General features: G+C 38.1%; 1 long non-coding RNA gene across 4 annotated transcripts in view; it reads right to left on the bottom strand.

Annotated features, from left to right (window-relative positions):
- LOC113891514 overlaps nt 1-17,332 on the bottom strand; it is a 187,362-nt gene that overhangs the window by 96,022 nt on the left and 74,008 nt on the right. For all 4 annotated transcript variants that reach the window (XR_003510783.1, XR_003510782.1, XR_003510785.1 and 1 more), the window contains one exon: nt 6,359-6,432. This is a non-coding gene — a long non-coding RNA (uncharacterized LOC113891514). The remainder of the gene's footprint in view (nt 1-6,358; nt 6,433-17,332) is intronic.

Raw genomic sequence — 17,332 nt, 5'->3', positions numbered from 1 at the left:
AGAACTGTAATAACACAGGATTTTGTAATATGGAGGACATATACTTAACCAATTTTCTGTTGCTTTTTTTTTCTCTTTTTCTGTTATATATATATGTCTTGGATATAGATCTTTATACTAAGGAAATATAATGTATAAAAATTCCCAGAAGTGGAATTTTAGTATGTTTTGAGTTCTTCTTCCTAATCTCCCAGTTTGTGCTTCTTAAAGAAAGTAGCTTATTCACTTTCCACGGCATACTTTTCTGTTAGCAACACAGCATGTTAATGGAAAAAGGCCACAGAAGGTGGATAGTAATAGGTTTATTTACTTATTTATTTATTTATTTTTGTTTGCAATCCCTCTGCAACAGGCTTGCTGTCAAATGAGAAAAAATTTTCTCAGATATCTGATCTGACCATTGTTGATCAAGCCAAGTAATGTACAAAGGTATTACAAGGAGACGTATGTGATCTGGAACTGTGGCCCCATAGGTTCAGTTGGAACCATCCCTGAGTTTTAGAATAAATCCATTTAAACAGGTATTTTAGAAAGTTTTTGAACAGTTAAAAGTTGAACTTAGATATAGCTTAGTTCCTTACAAAGTCAACACTACAATATTCTTTGGCCACTTTTAATTTTATAGATAAAATCTGACTTATCAAAGTGCTTTGTGCATTATGATTCTTATTCATAAGCTTCTAAATTTCAATTTTCTACTCTTTTAAAGTCAGCCATTTCCCATGAACAAAACCAGAATAAAATGTCCTGTTTCAAATGCAGAATTGGGTTACATTTCTGGTTTCAATGATTATGCATAAGAAATACATTTTGGTGACTGAAACTCTGTAATTTTTAGTGACTAACTATAAAGAAAATATTTACAAAGAAAAGTTTTAGTCAGTGTCTATGTGCTTATACGCATTGATATACCCTCAGGGTCCATTCTGTGAATGTTCTCATTTTATAATACACTGTTAGCACTACCTACCTCAAGCACCTAATTTAGGAGCATTCTGCACACAAGAGGAGTCAGCTTGTGGCCAAAATTAGAATGAAGCCAACCTTCCCAACAGATCACTCATTTATGCATCTCTGCTCACGTCTTGGGTTTGTCTGCATTTGATAGAAGATGAATACTGCTAATCCTGGCAAGTGAAAAGGTTGCTTAAGACTTGAATCCAGAGAACAGAAAAATGTTTGGACATAGGAAAGTAAGGACAGAACCAGAAATGAAGAAACATTCATGAATAAGGTTGATGTACATGGAAGTGCAATCAAGATCGGGGATCAGTACAACTGCTTAGATAAATGGTACCCTTTATTAAAAGAAAAAAAAAGTGCTTTCCCTAGGTTTGCCCTGTCTTGTTATATTAATACCACACCTACGCTCGGGGAAAGTTTGATCAACCACTTGTTGACCATGTGCAAATTGTGTTCAAATTGGTTTGAGTATGTCCCATTTGTTAGTTGTGTTAAAATTAGTTGCATATGTCACTCTGACAATTACTGCCGGGTCGTAGTAAGAAACAGGAAAGCATAAGTAGAACAATAAACAAAACAGAACAAAAAATCAGGCTCCTTTTCTACCCTGATTTGGCAGTATACTGGTGAGCAGCTGGGGACATGGTTTGCTTGGCAGTGGAAGCCTCTGGGTCTACAGGGATAGTTAGGAGGAGTTTCACCAGGAGAAGGAGTTTCAACACAATGAGGATTTTCATCAAGTAAGGTCAGTTACCTAAGCAGCCTTTGCAACAGAGAGTCACTGGTCACACTGCCAATGACCCACAGCCTCACTTCTAGCTTAGTAGGTAAGCAGCAACTCATACCAAAGAAAAAGTAGGAAGAGATTTGATGTATAACATGGTAGGTGTAGTACTAGGAGTGGGGAAGCTATCTCGATGCATACAGTGTCACAAGGCCTCAAGGTGAGGGCCCCAGTATCAAGCATATAGTGAATCCATTAGTCAGGGAAATCCCAGCTAGCTATGGGACTGGAGGCTGCAGCCCCCATAATTTGTTGGGTTAATGTCATCACAGAATTCTCTACTAGACTACAGACTGCCAGTTTTGTAACTGGTACACAACACCATGTTGGTCCAAGAAAGGACGTAGTTAAGGGGCAGAAGTGACAACTAGATAAAAGCATGGATGAGGAATTTGAAACTGACAGATAATCCAGGCAGTGCTCCTAAAATATGTAGTGAACTGGAGTTCCAAACCCAATCAGGACCTTCAATCAGCCTTGATGCCAATTTTGCATCTGGAAAATCCCCTGGGACCTCTAGTTCAGTTCAGTCACTCAGTCGTGTCCAACTCTTTGCGACCCCATGGACTGCAGCACGCCAGGCTTCCTCTAGGAAGTCTATCACCAACTCCCAGAGCTTACGCAAACTCATGTCCATCAAGTCGGTGATGCCATCCAACCATCTCATCCTCTGTCATCCCCTTTTCCTCCCACCTTCAATCTTTTCCAGCATCAGGATCTTTTCTAATGAGTCAGTTCTTTGCATCAGGTGGCCAAAGTATTGGAGTTTCAGCCTCAGCATCATCCCTTCCAATGAATATTCAGGACTGATTTCCTTTAGGATGGACTGGTTGGATCTCCTTGAAGTACAAGGGACTGGGAGGGAGCCTTATGCTGAGATGACCACTCACTGGAAATGAGTGGTCAGTACTAGAAGTGAGTCCAGAACAGCCCAAGTAAAGAAGTATATACACAGGACTTTAGAAAGACCAAAACTGCTGCCACACAGGTTGGGGACAGATCTTGCACTAGCATCAGTGTAGTGGTGGTGAGTGAACACTATTACATATTAATAATAGGAATAGACTCAATTCAGCCTAGAGGAAGCCTCTGTTAGGGCAAGTCCCAGGAAGCCACAACCTCTCTGAGCAGGAAAGGGAAAGTGGAATCTGAGTCTGGTAGTCAATTCTGAATGATGATGGAGGTGGAAAGAAAGAAGCACTTGTGACAACAAAAAAGTGAAGGTCATCTGTTATATGACTTCTCCCCTATTACAGTGGTCATATCTCAAAGGGAATGGTAGAGCCACCTAGCCAGGCATTTTGGAAATTTTAGGAGACTTCTCCACTTTTTGTCACACTAATTGGGAAACCTTATGGGTATTCAGTAAGAAGGTTCAGGGATACATAGTGTCCTGCAATTAAATATTCGTCTTACACCTGCACAACTCCCAAATTGTCTCACTGGATATTTATATAGAAGAAAAAATAATCTATCTAGAGCCTAATTCCTTTTATAGAGAACACAAAAAAATTCTGTGCTGTTCTAATATACATCGAATATTGTAATAAAGAATGTAAATTGAGGAGGTATTTGACTTGATTAGAATGATTCCATGAGGCATTCACCATCTCAGAAAACCACATCCCTGAGAGTAATGCTGCTAATTATATTTGGGCCACCTACATAACATACCTGGACTGTTAAGAGTCTGTAGCTATCACATTCACATAGATTCTACACCTAGTTGCCAGCACTGGGATACTTGATTGTCTGATGATACAGTCATATCTGAGTTATTAAGAATTAAAACTAATTAAACTAAAACAAACTTATAACTGTTATTATTGTTCAGTTGCTATAAAGAAAATAAATAAAGCCAAAAGTTAGCTATGAAAAAAGATTAATAAAATAAATAAACTCCTAGCAAGATTAATGAAAAAGAGAAAAGGCTCAAACTACCAATATCAGAAATGAAAAAAGGAGACATCACTAGAAATTATGCAGGCATTGAGAAGGTAATAATAAGATACTATTTAGAACTGTCCTTGGTAACCAAGGACCAGACAGTTTTCCATGGATTAAGAAATGGGGGTGATGGCTTCATGATGACTCAAACTCATTACATTTATTGTGCCTGTGTGCTCAGTCGCTCAGTCCTGTCTGACTCTTTACAACCCCGAGGACTGTAGCCCACCAGGCTCCTCTGTCCATGGGACTTCCCAGGCAAGAATACTGGAGTGAGTTTCCTACTCCAGGGGATCTTCTCAACCAAGGGGTCAAACCCACATCTCCTGTTTCTCCTGTACTGGCAGGCAGATTCTTTACCACTGCAGCACCTGGGAAGCCCTAATCTAATGCCACCACTGATCTGACAGGATGTACTGGTCCACAGCCTGAAGGTTGGGGACCCCTGATTTAGAACATTACAATAATTACCTTGAAAACTTATTTGTAAAAAACGTCACATTTCTAGAAAATCTCAAATTACCAAAGTGCCACTTAAAGAAAAAGAAGATATGAATAGTTCTACATCTATTAAAGAAATTGAACTTGAAATTCCAACCTCCCCGGAACTTTAAATAACATACATATTACTCAAGGTCTTCCAAAGATTAGAGAAGAGGAAATCCCTGTTGACTTCTATAATGAGCTGAGCACTTCCTTGACCTCCAGAACCCAAAAGCAAGGGCATTTCCTTTTCCAAAAAGTAAAGCTAAAAACTAAACTCTCTCTTCAAACTAGGTAAAAATTCTAAAGAAAATAATTGCAAACATAATTCAAGCTCTACACAGAAAGGATCATATATCACAACCAAGAAGGATTTATTCTGAGAATATGATGTTGAATTAACATTTGGTAATCAGGCAATGTAATTTAGTAATTAACAGAGAAAAGGAAAAACAAATATGGCTTACAATAGAGGCAGGAAAAGCATTTGGTAAAATTCAATACTTGTTCATGATAATAACTTAAAATACTCTAGAAAGATATTTATCTAATGATAAGCATCTCAAAAGAATACAAATAGTACAAATACAAAAAAATCATTTCAAATTTAGAGGTAAAATTTCAAGCTTTTATCATAGGATTGGGAATGAGACATGGATGCTTACTATCACCACTTACGGTATAGAGCAGGCATCACAAATCCAAATGCCCATAAGGGTTATGATGACAGAGAAAGGAGGGATCTATGGAATTTGAAAGACAAGCTTCTGCCAAAAGTCATTCAAATTCAATTACAAAACAAGACCAAACAAAACCAAGACAAAACAAAAATCACTGGCCCAGCCAAACAAAATATCTGCAGGCCAGATTTAGTCTGGAGTCTGCAAATTGGTGAACTTGGCTGAGGTTATTTTGGGCCCAGCCTTTAAAGATTCTTTCATATAACCAGCTGATAGGATAGGATACAAAACTTCACATCTAAGTGAAAACACTAAGTATACTACTACCTGAAGAAGATCTTGTGTATTAGTAGATGTCAAAGCCTAAGCTAAACTGTCTTATTTGGAAAAGAGAGCTGAAAAGGCAAATCACATAACAGAAAGAATAAACAATACAAAGGATATTATATGAAAAGGGAGGCTTAGACTGTGGACCATCAGGAGTAGTGATGTAATAGCAAAACCAGTTGGTTATGAATCTAAGATATCCCCAGGGCACCTCTGCCTGAATTTGTCATATTGTGCAAATGTGAAAGGAAGGTGAGTAAAAAATCCAATATAGAGTTGGCTGTTTTCATTTGTTAAACCCTTTCCTACACTTTACCATTGGAAGTGTTCTGCATGTAATAGCCATTGTTGAAGGCTTTGAATAGTTTTCTCTCCTGCTGTCTTTGATGTTCACAGTGACTAGGAATGGTTCTCTATGTCCCTAGACTGGTGTCATCAGCTTGCTCCTGGGCTCACTGTTGCAAACACAGGAAGGCAGAAGGAAGGCAAGCCATTTTTCTCAGGAAGAGCAACCTCTTGGGTGGTCCATTTTGCACATGTGTTAAGATCTAGCTTGACCCAGAACCGCCTCTCATTTTGCATGGAGAGGTTCATGGAATCTTTGGTGCAGTGACTTTCTGAATCTAAATTGAACTTGGCTTTTGTGTTTCCTTGGAAAATCTTCTCTCAGCTTTGCAAAGGGATGAGCCTTTTGCCTGCTTCCCAGAACGAGGCGGAGATTGCATGCAGATGGCCAAAAGTCTAAACCTGATCCCCTCTGGTGCCTTTGGCCCTTGGTGTGGGTTTCCCAGGTCAGCCAGTTAGGCAGCTCCAAGAGTTCACCCAGAGTCCTCAAAGGAAATCTCATCCTTGAAGCAAGATGTGCATCAGTGGACAGAACTGACCACCCGCACAGAGGTCAGTCTGGGCTGTCACCCACATGTCCCCTGCCAGGCTTGGCACATGGCTGCAACTGCTTTCAGAAATGCCAGCACTTGGAGGAGGTCTTGACTGTGTTGGTATTTATGATCACAACTCTATATTTCAGATTATGTGACTTTGATTCTTCCAGTTTGTCTTTGAGCTTTCTTGCCCTTCAGATAACTAAACTATAATGGCTGCCACCAAAAGCCTAAGCCAGTGACACCAGGGACCAAGGAAGAAAATAAAGCTATTTCCTACAAATTCTACTTACCTTTCTTTGCACTCCATCCTTTTAAACCACCTCCAGTTGTCTCCTCAATTCACTAAATCTCCTTTAGTTTTTTCCTAAAAAAGAGGGATAAGAGAAAAAAAAAAGTTTTTCTTTTACTATATGTTGCTTCAAGAACACTGTCTGGCAATACCACTTTGGCTAGAACGTCTGACACATAAGCTAGTTTTCAGAAGTTTATCACATTCCTATTTTATTTTTTGCAGAAACCTTGCCTGAGGGTCAGAGTTCATACACATATTTTATTTACTGAAACATGACTCAAACTGCAGCTGGCTTGTTACTGTTTGCTATGAATGGCGTCATTTGTACCAAACAACACTTATTGGGATATCCCTTCAAATATAGCTTTGCTTTATATGAAATATCAAGCTTTTGTTGAAAAAAATGTAGTTTGTTACATAGGGCAAGTCTAAGCTCAGATTAGAGAGAGAAGAGATTTAAATTTGGAAAAATTAGATTCATTATGCTGGATCTTGTGGACAGAGACCCTAACTGACTTGTTAACTGATATTCCTTGTGCCTAAATGGGGCTTTCCAGGTGGCTCAGTGGTAAAGAATCTGCCTGCCAGTATAGGAGACACAGGAGACACGGGTTCAATCCCTGAAACGGGAAGATCCCCTGGAGCAGGAAATGGCAACCCACTCCAGTATTCTTACCTGGAAAATCCCGTGGACAGAGGAGGCTGGTGGGCTACAGTCCATGGGGTTGCAAAAGAGTCAGACACAACTGAGCACATGTGCACATTACACACATGCCTAAATAGAGTATAACCAGCAGGCACGTAATAAATGGCTGTTGAATGACTTAGTGGGAGGAAGTTTACTTTTGGAATTTAGATATCTCATTAAGAATACTGGTGGGGATAGAAGTGTCTCAAAATATGAGCCAAATAATTATAGACCATATCTTTTAAATTCATATATATTGCTGCTGCTGCTGCTAAGTCGCTTCAGTCATGTCCGACTCTGTGTGACCCCATGGACTGCAGCCTACCAGGCTTCTCCGTCCCTGGGATTCTCCAGGCAAGAACACTGGAGTGGGTTGCCATTTTCTTCTCCAATGCATGAAAGTGGAAAGTGAAAGTGAAGTCACTCAGTCGTGTCTGACTCTTAGCGACCGCATGGACTACAGCCTACCAGGCTCCTCCATCCATGGGATTTTCTGGGCAACAGTACTGGAGTGGGGTGCCATTGCCTTCTCCCTCATATATATTAAGTATTTTATTAAATGGAAAAACAATGACTTGAAAAATACCACTGATTTTAAATCACTAAAATTCCTATGGGGAAAAAACATGGTATACCACAGGTTCCAATGGTCTCTGCCCATCAGGAAGTGTGAACAGCTAAAAGGAAGCAGACTTCTCTAGTAAAGACAACCTGACTGTCTTCTAAAAGCTAGGCAGGCATATTAGCAAGACCAGTGATGTCAGAAGCATGGCAAATACTTCCTAAGCAATAGATTTGGCAGTGAAAAAAATTTTCATCAACACGGTACCACTTTGGGGAAATTCCCTTCCACATTTTTGTCTGTGTGACTTAGGTTAGACTGGCTCCAACCCCAATTCTAGTCCCCAACTCTGGACTAGAGTTGATCCAAAGATTTTGAATAATGCCATCAGAAAAGGTATGCATTTCCTTTGGTAGAGTTATGAAGGTGATAAGCATGAGGACTGAGTTATTTCTGTCCCTCTTTACCCCTAGGTGGGAAGAGTCTTTCAGAGAATGAAGATAATGCAAAGAAACTCAGAAATAAAAGATTAATACAGATAGTTTTCTGGTCATCACAATCCAGCTATACCTGAAGCTGCTATCTATACTGTTTAGTGGAAAACTTTTTTAAGTCCATTTTCCCCCCAGCATATCTCCCTCCATTGTTCTTCCTCAGCTCTCAGCCAACAAAGTAATATTTTCCTTAAAAAAATAGGTCCCAAATAATTTTTTATAATTAACTAATAAATGACCTATGTCTCTATTACATATCCTTAATGCTCTACTTTAAAGTATCTTTCCAAGCATAAAATTATTTGAGATCTTATCATTTTAATATAATTTTTGAGAAAAAACTCAAAGAACTCAGAATACAGTAGTACACTGTATTCTGAATACAGAATACAGTAGACTTTCTAGCTAACTGGTCTAGCTCTTTTCAGAAGGCAGAAGAGCTATTTCTAAGAATAAAAATGATTAACCTGCATGTAAAAGCAGAATTTGTCTAAATTAAGAGCATTAACATAGGCACTATAAATTCTGCTTAACTTGTATTCAAGCTCTGTATTTTTAGCCCCTTCTACACAGAATTGGGTCAGGGAAGCTCCATTCTCTCATCTTTCTGCATCCATACTTCTGGCACTGATTTAATTTCTTTTTTTTTTTTTATATTTTAACTTTACAATATTGTATTGGTTTTGCCATATGTCAACATGAATCCGCCACAGGTATACACGTGTTCCCCATCCTGAACCCTCTGCCCTCCTCCCTCCCCAAACCTCGAATAGCCAAAGCAATCTTGAGAAAGAAGAATGGAACTGGAGGAATCAACCTGCCTGACTTCAGGCTCTGCTACAAAGCCACAGTCATCAAGACAGTATGGTACTGGCACAAAGACAGAAATATAGATCAATGGAACAAAATAGAAAGCCCAGATAAAGATGATTTAATTTCTAATTGAAAAGTCACCACTGCTAGTCTGGTAGGCACTTGAGAGAGGTTCAGACCTTCCTTCTTCCCAATGTTATCATGCTAGGTTCCCAGAGGTGGAACTTCCACTTGTGACACTTGGACCACAGTTTTGTCCCCCCTTTGCTATTTTTTTTTTTCTCCCTTTGCTATTTCAACTGCCTGTGATGACTTTAATCATTCTTACAAATTGGTTGGCTTACGCTCCTAGTACTCGGCTACCAGGACTGGGAGCTACATGGAATCTATCTACTGCATGTATCACATTACCTCTCTTTATTCCTAAAGCCCTACCATTTGAAATTAGAGGTTTAGTAGACAGATTCAACTTACATGATTGCCCATAAAAAGCACCTCTAAAGATCCAACAGCTTTTTGTTGTTGGGCTGTTGTGTCTAAACACAACATACTTTGGTCCCCTTTCTGTCTTTGAGAATCTTGGCATTTGTCCCCAGTTCTAGTTTGGTTTTCACCCCCAAAACATCTAAAACAAGTGTCAGATGAGCTTTAATAAATTAAATTTCTAGAGAAAGGCACTAAAACTTAATGGAAATTAGGTGGCCACATTACCCAGAAGTGTGGTGTTATCACAGCACAGCTTCCCCTGGCCCCCAGAGCCCCTAATCAAGAATCTGTCCATGCAAAGTGCAGTCCAGGCAGATTTTAGAGCTACATTTTGCAGTAGCAACTGTTCCCATATGCAGCAGATGATTTCTGATTCCCTTGGTCTCTTTCAGATCTACATTTGTCTATTATCATGACCAACACTACACTGTCTCAATTAATGTAGCTTTATAAGTTCTGGCATCTGAGAATAAGTCTTCTCATCTCACATTTCTTCTTTAAGAAAGTCTTGGCAATCTTAAGTCCTTTGCATTTCCTTATAAACTTTACTATCAGCTTATCAAATTAAAAAGAATCCATAAGAGTTTAGATTGCAGCATTTCATAGACAATAAGATTGAGTTTTCCAATCCATTCAAATTTCATAACACAATTTAGATTTGCTGCTAAGTTGCTTCAGTCATGTCCGACTCTGTGTGACCCCATAGACGGCAGCCCACCAGGCTCCCCTGTCCCTGGGATTCTCCAGGCAAGAATACTGGAGTGGGTTGCCATTTCCTTCTCCCAACTTAGATTTAGGCTTTCTTAATTTCTCTTAATGTTTGCCATGTTTTTTTTGGTATAGAAGTCTAGCAGGATTTTATTTAGATTCATTCCTAAGTACATAACATTATGATGTTATTATAAAAGCATATACTAAATTTTGTTTCCTAACCTTTTTTGATATATAGAAATGAACTGATTTTTAAATATTGGTTTCATGCACAGAAATCTTGCAAAAATTTCTTTAAGTCTTATGATTTAACTATGAATTATTTTTTAAATGTTTATATATTTCACAGTATCTGAAAATAGAAGTTTATGTTTATTTTTTATTTCTAAACATTAGACCTTTTCTGTCTTTTTTGGTTACCTGCTGTATTACTATGAACTTGAGCAACTGTTGAATAAGAGGGATGACATCTTTGCCTTATTCCCAATTCCAAAGAAAATAATTTCATTGTTTCATCACTAAGTATTTGCTGATTTTTTGTTGTTTTGTTTGTTGTAGATATTCATTATTAGATTACTGAATTGCCTGTTCGAACCTCATTTGCTGAGTATTTTTTATCATAAATGAATGATGTACGTTTTCATCATTATGTACATTTTTACTGCATCTGTTGAAATTGTCATGATTTTGTCCTTCAGTTAGTTAATGTAACATATTACTAGCAGCCAAATAGCACTGAGTGCTGAGGATTAAAAATTAAAACATTCTGTGAAGGCCAGGAGTTCAATTTTGTCAACGGACGTCACATTGCTTATACTAATAGCACTTATAAATGAGAGTGGGTAGATCAGAGAATAAGTTACAAGGTATTTTTCAAAGACAAAAGACCTGAAAGGAAGAGTTACCAAAGCAAAGTGAAGGCATTTTATAATATGTTGTGAGAGCCATGGGATTCCCAGGTGGCGCAGTGCTAAATAATCTCCTTGCCAATGTAGGAGACACAGGTGCGATTCATGGGTCAGCAAGATCTGCTGGAGTAGGAAACAGCAACGCACTCCAGTATTCTTGACTGGAAAATCCCATGGACAGAGGAGCCTGGTGGGCTACAGTCCATGGAGCCACAGAGGAATGACTGAGCACATGCACATGAAAGTCTTAGTATTAATGTAGCTTGATAAGCACTTACCACATGCAATATCTAACATATCCAGAAAAAAACCCAATCACTTCTACTTAAGAAAAAGAAAACTGAAGCTTATGTTGGTTAAGTGATTTGGCCAATGATACACTGCTGATAAGTGCTGATGAGGGCATTCCAAAGGGCTCCAAACTCAAAATTTCAAGTTTCTTTTGGAGAAGGAAAGGTAACAAATTGGGTAAGAATTTTACAGTGTCAGTTTTGATAAACAATATTTTCAAGTGATATTCTCATAGAAGAAATAAAATCAAGAAAAACTGTACTCTGAACCATTGTATAGAGATTATTCCTTATGTGAAAAATTATAAAATCTGAAATTATTTTATTCTAGATACTCTCACATAAGTTTCCCTAAATGAAAAAACTTAACTTCAGGACTGTGGGCTAAGCAAAGGGTTGAACACTTGCATGACTTGTGGTAAAATAAATTCTTCTGTTCCCTTCATTCCTTCCTTTGTAAAAACTCAGTGTTCTCATAATAGTCCCTAAAACAGTGTCTGTCACTTTTAACACTGCTGCTGCTGCTGCTAAGTCGCTTCAGTCGTATCCAACTCTGTGCGACTCCATAGACGGCAGCCCACCAGGCTCTCCGTCCCTGGGATTCTCCAGGCAAGAACACTAGAGTGGGTTGCCATTTCCTTCTCCAATGCATGAAAGTGAAAAGTCAAAGTGAAGTCGCTCAGTCGTGTCCAACTCCTAGCGACCCCATGGACCGCAGCCTACCAGGCCCCTCCATCCATGGGATTTTCCAGGCAAGAGTACTGGAGTGGGTTGCCATTGCCTTCTCCTTTAACACTGCTAACTACTCCAATACTTTGATGATGCTCTATGATAACATGACATTCTTCCATTTTCCTTCTGTCTTTCTGTTCTTTTTTGTAATCTGTTCCATCCATTTCTTAAATGTTGATATTCATATTCACTTCTTGGAAATCTCATATCTTAGGACCATATCTTACATCTTATCTACCTAGTGGCTCATGCTAGAAAATAAAAGTCATAAGTGACTTATACATCATTAATACTTCAATATAAATATACAATATCAGTTTGATTATTAGTATTTTCTTTTTGCTAATCAAACTTAACTTTTTAAAAGACTTAAAAAATTAAGACTTTAAATTTTTAGAGTCATTTTAGGTTCAAAGCAACATCAAGAGGAAGGTAAGAAAACTTCCATATACACTTTGCCCCTTCACATGTATAGCTTTCCATCAACATTCCTCACCAGATTGGCCCACTTGTTACAACTGATGAGCTACACTGACACATTATAATCACCCAAAGTCCATCATTTACCTTATGTTTCACTTTTGGTGTTTTATACTCTATGGATTTGAACAAATTTATAATGACAAGTATCCATCATTACAGTATCATACACAATATTTTCACTGCTCTAAAAATGCTGTGCTCTGTCTATGCACCCTCCTACCTGCCAAACCCTGCCAAACACTGATCTTTTTACTGTCTCCATAGTTTTACCTTTTCAATCATGTCATATAGTTGAAATCACACAGTATGTAGCATTTTCAAATTGGCCTCTTTCAGTTAATAATATGCATTTAAAGTTCCTCTATATCTTTTCATGGCTTGATAGTGCATTTATTTTTAAGTATTGAATAATTCCAATTATGGTCTGACTATACCACATTTATTTAAACATTGAGGTACAGAAGGACATCTTGTTTCCAAGTTTTGACAATTATAAATTAAGCTTCTATAAACATTTGTGTGTAGATTTTTGTGTGGATGTTAAGTCTTCAACTCCTTTAGGTAAATACCAATAAGTGTGATTATTGGATCCTATGGTAAGAGTATGTTTAGTTTTATAAGAAACCACCAAACTGTCTTTCAAAGATGCCATACCATTTTGCAATCCCTCCAGCAATTAAGAAGAGTTCCTGTTGCTCTACATCATCACCCGCACGTTGTCAGTGTTCTGGACATTGACCGTGGTATGCAGCTGTGCTTATGCGGTAGTATCTCGTTGTTTTACTTTGCATTTCCCTGATGGCATATGATGTAGAGCATCTTTTCATTTGCTAACTTGACATCTGTACATATTCTTTGGAGAGATGTCTGTCAATGACCTTGGCCCATTTTCAAGCCAAGTTGTTTGCTTTATTGTTGAATTTTAAGGGTTCTTTGTATATTTTGAATAATAGTGCTTCATCAGATGTGTCTTTGGCAAATATTTTCTCTTAGTCTGTGGCTGGTCTTCAGCATTATTTTTTATGTTCTTCATAGTACTGAATTCCAACATTGCAGAAAATACAAAGATAAAAATTACAACAAAAAAGCTTAAATGTACAAGGTATATTACACATACACTTGGGATAATTAAACACGATTTTAAAACATTAAAACATGGAAATGGTGAATAGCAAATGAGAAGAATGGTTAACTCTGAGGAAGGAGACAGAAGTAGGATCAGTGAAGAGTGTACAGAGTTTTAAAATTCAGATTAAATAGTTGTTGACTAAAATATGGTAAAACTTTATATCAAGAATTATGAACCATGTTCTACATTTTTATGTATTCAAAAGATTTCATAACTTACAGAGGGAAAAATAGAAATCAGAATGTGTTCTGTTATTTGATACATATGATGGTGAATCTTTTAGTCTAACCTTGTTTTATGGTTCAGTTTCTTTATTTAGAAGTTTCCCTTCCATTCCAAAATTTGGGAATGCCTTTATTCCTTTTCAAGGTACACCTTAATTTACAGATGTGAAACTCCAAATGTTTGCTTGAGCAATAGTTTATAATGGGAATGTAAATACATTGTTACCCTAGTGTTTAAAGTGCTAAAACAAGTACCCTCACTTGAATCTGGACTCTTCTCTTAACTGAGTAAATAAACTTGGTAAATAGTCAGTAGCTTATATAAACATCACTGGTCTAAATATAGGATGTGTTATATCATGCTCACATTGGGTCAACATCAAAAGGAGGTATGTGCTAAAGAATTGTTCTCACTGCTTTGGGAAAAGCATATATCCATTGAGTTCACAGATCAGGGTCTCTCATATGTAGTGCTTAGCTAAAATTTTTTAAAAAAGAAAAAAAAACATGTTTATAAAATGATTTGACAAATCACAACTACTATGTTTCTAAGTGGTCCCTGGAATGAACCTAAAAAAACATGGGCTTTTGGGCTTTTTCTTTTTTAATTTAATTTTATTTTTAAACTTTACAATATTGTATTAGTTTTGCCAAACATCGAAATGAATCCGCCACAGGTATACCCATGCTCCCCATCCTGAACCCTCCTCCCTCCCCATACCCTCCCTCTGGGTCGTCCCAGTGTACCAGCCCCAAGCATCCAGTATCGTGCATCGAACCTGGACTGGTGACTCGTTTCATACATGATATTACACATGTTTCAATGCCATTCTCCCAAATCTCCCCACCCTCTCCCTCTCCCCCAGAGTCCATAAGACTGATCTATACATCAGTGTCTCTTTTGCTGTCTCATACACAGGGTTATTGTTACCATCTTTCTAAATTCCATTTGGGCTTTTTCTGACTGAGGCCTCTGGCCATATCCCAGAGCAATTAGAGCAAGGATCTGACATGCACCAAGCCATAATCATCTATAGCAGTTGAATCCTTTAAAAATATTCTCTGAAAGCAGAAGTTTACATAATAAAGCTGGGACTTGAAATATCTGAATAGGCCCTAGATGTGAGGAATTAAAGAACTTTCGACCCTGTTCAGTTTCTTAGTAGATAAGCCAGTGTCAGGGCCTCCAAATATGAAGAAGGAACTTTAAGATTCTTATTCGCCTACATGAAGAAGGTCATTGAGGATACTTAAGCTGATGAAAGGGAGAATGAGCAGTAAGAGAGAGGCAATGGCCCGAAAACCGGAAGGATGCCTTTTCCTCTGTTCCCCATGTTCACACTCACTCCAGCACAGATTTAAGACGGCTGATGTGTGGACTTCTATTGATAATCCTGTTTGTTCATCCTCTAAGTAGCAACAAGTCCTTTTGAAGTCTCCTTGTTTACCTTTTCATTTTATTCTCTACTTCCTAACTTCTTTAAATCCTCAAATGTTGACTCTATCAGAAGTTTGGAGTGCCATGGCAGTTTGGGGATCTGTGGTAGGAGAGTCTGCCTTACTTCTTTTGAATTGGGGCTGGAAATAAGAAAAGGCAAAGATATGACTTTGGTGACATTGAGACAGAGGCTGAAATATTTGGGTATGCTATATATATATATATATATATATATATATATATATTTAAAATCATTGTAAATCCAAAAATTTGAATTCTAAGCATGTGGAACTTGATTGAACTTTATATGGTTGTCTGTCCCCAGGAGCTATTTTCTAGGAAGGCTATACCTGAACTTCTGATAGGAGGTCATTTTTATCAGACCTCAGTGTATGTGTGCAAGGTGAGATGCATGAAAAAAAAACAAAAGCAGCACAAGTTCTGATATATCTGGAATTCAGGGCAGGGGGGATGTGGGCATTGGACTGAAGAACAGAAATGAAGATGAAGTGAAAGTATCAGTCAGCCAGCTTGGCAAATGGCAAAAAAAAAAAAAAAAAAAATCAAGTTTTTTTTTTTTTTTTTTAAAGAACACTGTCAACATGAACTTAGAGAGTAAAAAGAACTAAGCTCTGGAGGGATCAAGGATAAAGATTGTGAAAGAACTTAAAAGGGGAATATATGAAAAACCAGACCTTCCCATGAGGAAATATGGCCAAGATTAGGAGAAAACATGACCCAGGAGGAGGACAGTAGAGCCCTGCTTAGAGGAGGCACCTGAAGGGGAACAGAAGATGCATATGAGTTAAAAGCTGGCCTGGCCTGTGTAAAAAGAAATCATCATTTATCTTGGGTTGAGCCAACAACTACAGAGTTGAGACAGCTGTACACACCATTCTAATTGAGTACATTGGTTGTTCTCCTGGTTATCATACATGGAAACCTTCCGTTTGTAGATGCCTGCCTATCACCTGTTGATCCTTCAGCAGGAAGAAGTGTCTGTGCTCTGAGTTGATGCAGTCTTAACTGAAGTGTCCTCAGTAGGACTTCCCTCTTTTAGATGGCTCAAGACAGCCTAAGACTCTTTAAGAAGAGGCTGAATCCTTGACATCAAGAACAGAGGATGTTGGGAGAGGAACACCTCTGTGAGTGCACATGTGTGGTGCTAAAAAGAATGAGCTCCAGATGTACATCTGAGCCAAGAGAGAGATGAAACTCCATTATTCATCTACAGAAGATCTTTCATACTGCCTCCAGACATCCATCACCTCACCAAGCTTCTTGATTCAACTCATGGTTCCTTGGGTTTCTCTACATGGACTATTTTTGCTGTATAAGTGGTTAACTGCATTTAGGTCAAACAAACAAACAAATCTGAGCATTTCTATCTCCCTTGAGAATACCAGCTTGTTTTTTAATTCTTTCTTGGGAGTCTATATAACTTTCCTCCCAAAAGTAAGTAGTGTAAAAAAACATTCTGTGAAACTCAGCTAATTGGTGTCTTTAAGACATCCCACAGCATAACTGTGAATGTAGTCTGACTCTATTTTTCAAAAAGATGATTCTATTTCTTTAAAATATTACATAGAAATAATTCAGTAATTCTTCCACTACCAACTTTTGCCTCTGCTCATTACTGCTTTTACTTCCCTTCCTCTGTTCTTTCTTGTCTCTGATTTCACATATTCATCCCAGCAGCTCCTAGCAAATTCTGTACTGACAGCTGGGCTCTGACTCTGACTGGCCTTCTTATTCTTGACCTGCCTTTCGAACTGGTCCTAGTGTGTGTTCTCTATCTCAGCAACAACTCCTGTCAGACTCCTATTTTAGAGCTGCTGGTGTTTTGTGGCCAGTACATCAGTATAATTTTAGCAAAGGCAGAAAGGGGAAATGTTGTGCAATTCTTTTATTCTTCCTAATCTCTCCCTTGGGAGAAATAAATCTGGGGAAAAGGATAGGGAGGTGCAATGGAAAAGGTCAGCACAGACTGCTATGCTTCTGAGAAGAGGGAGGA

This window comes from Bos indicus x Bos taurus, chromosome 4 (genome assembly GCF_003369695.1).
Source record: "Bos indicus x Bos taurus breed Angus x Brahman F1 hybrid chromosome 4, Bos_hybrid_MaternalHap_v2.0, whole genome shotgun sequence".
Taxonomy (NCBI): Eukaryota; Metazoa; Chordata; class Mammalia; order Artiodactyla; family Bovidae; genus Bos; species Bos indicus x Bos taurus.
This window is presented reverse-complemented; position numbering and strand designations above follow the sequence as displayed.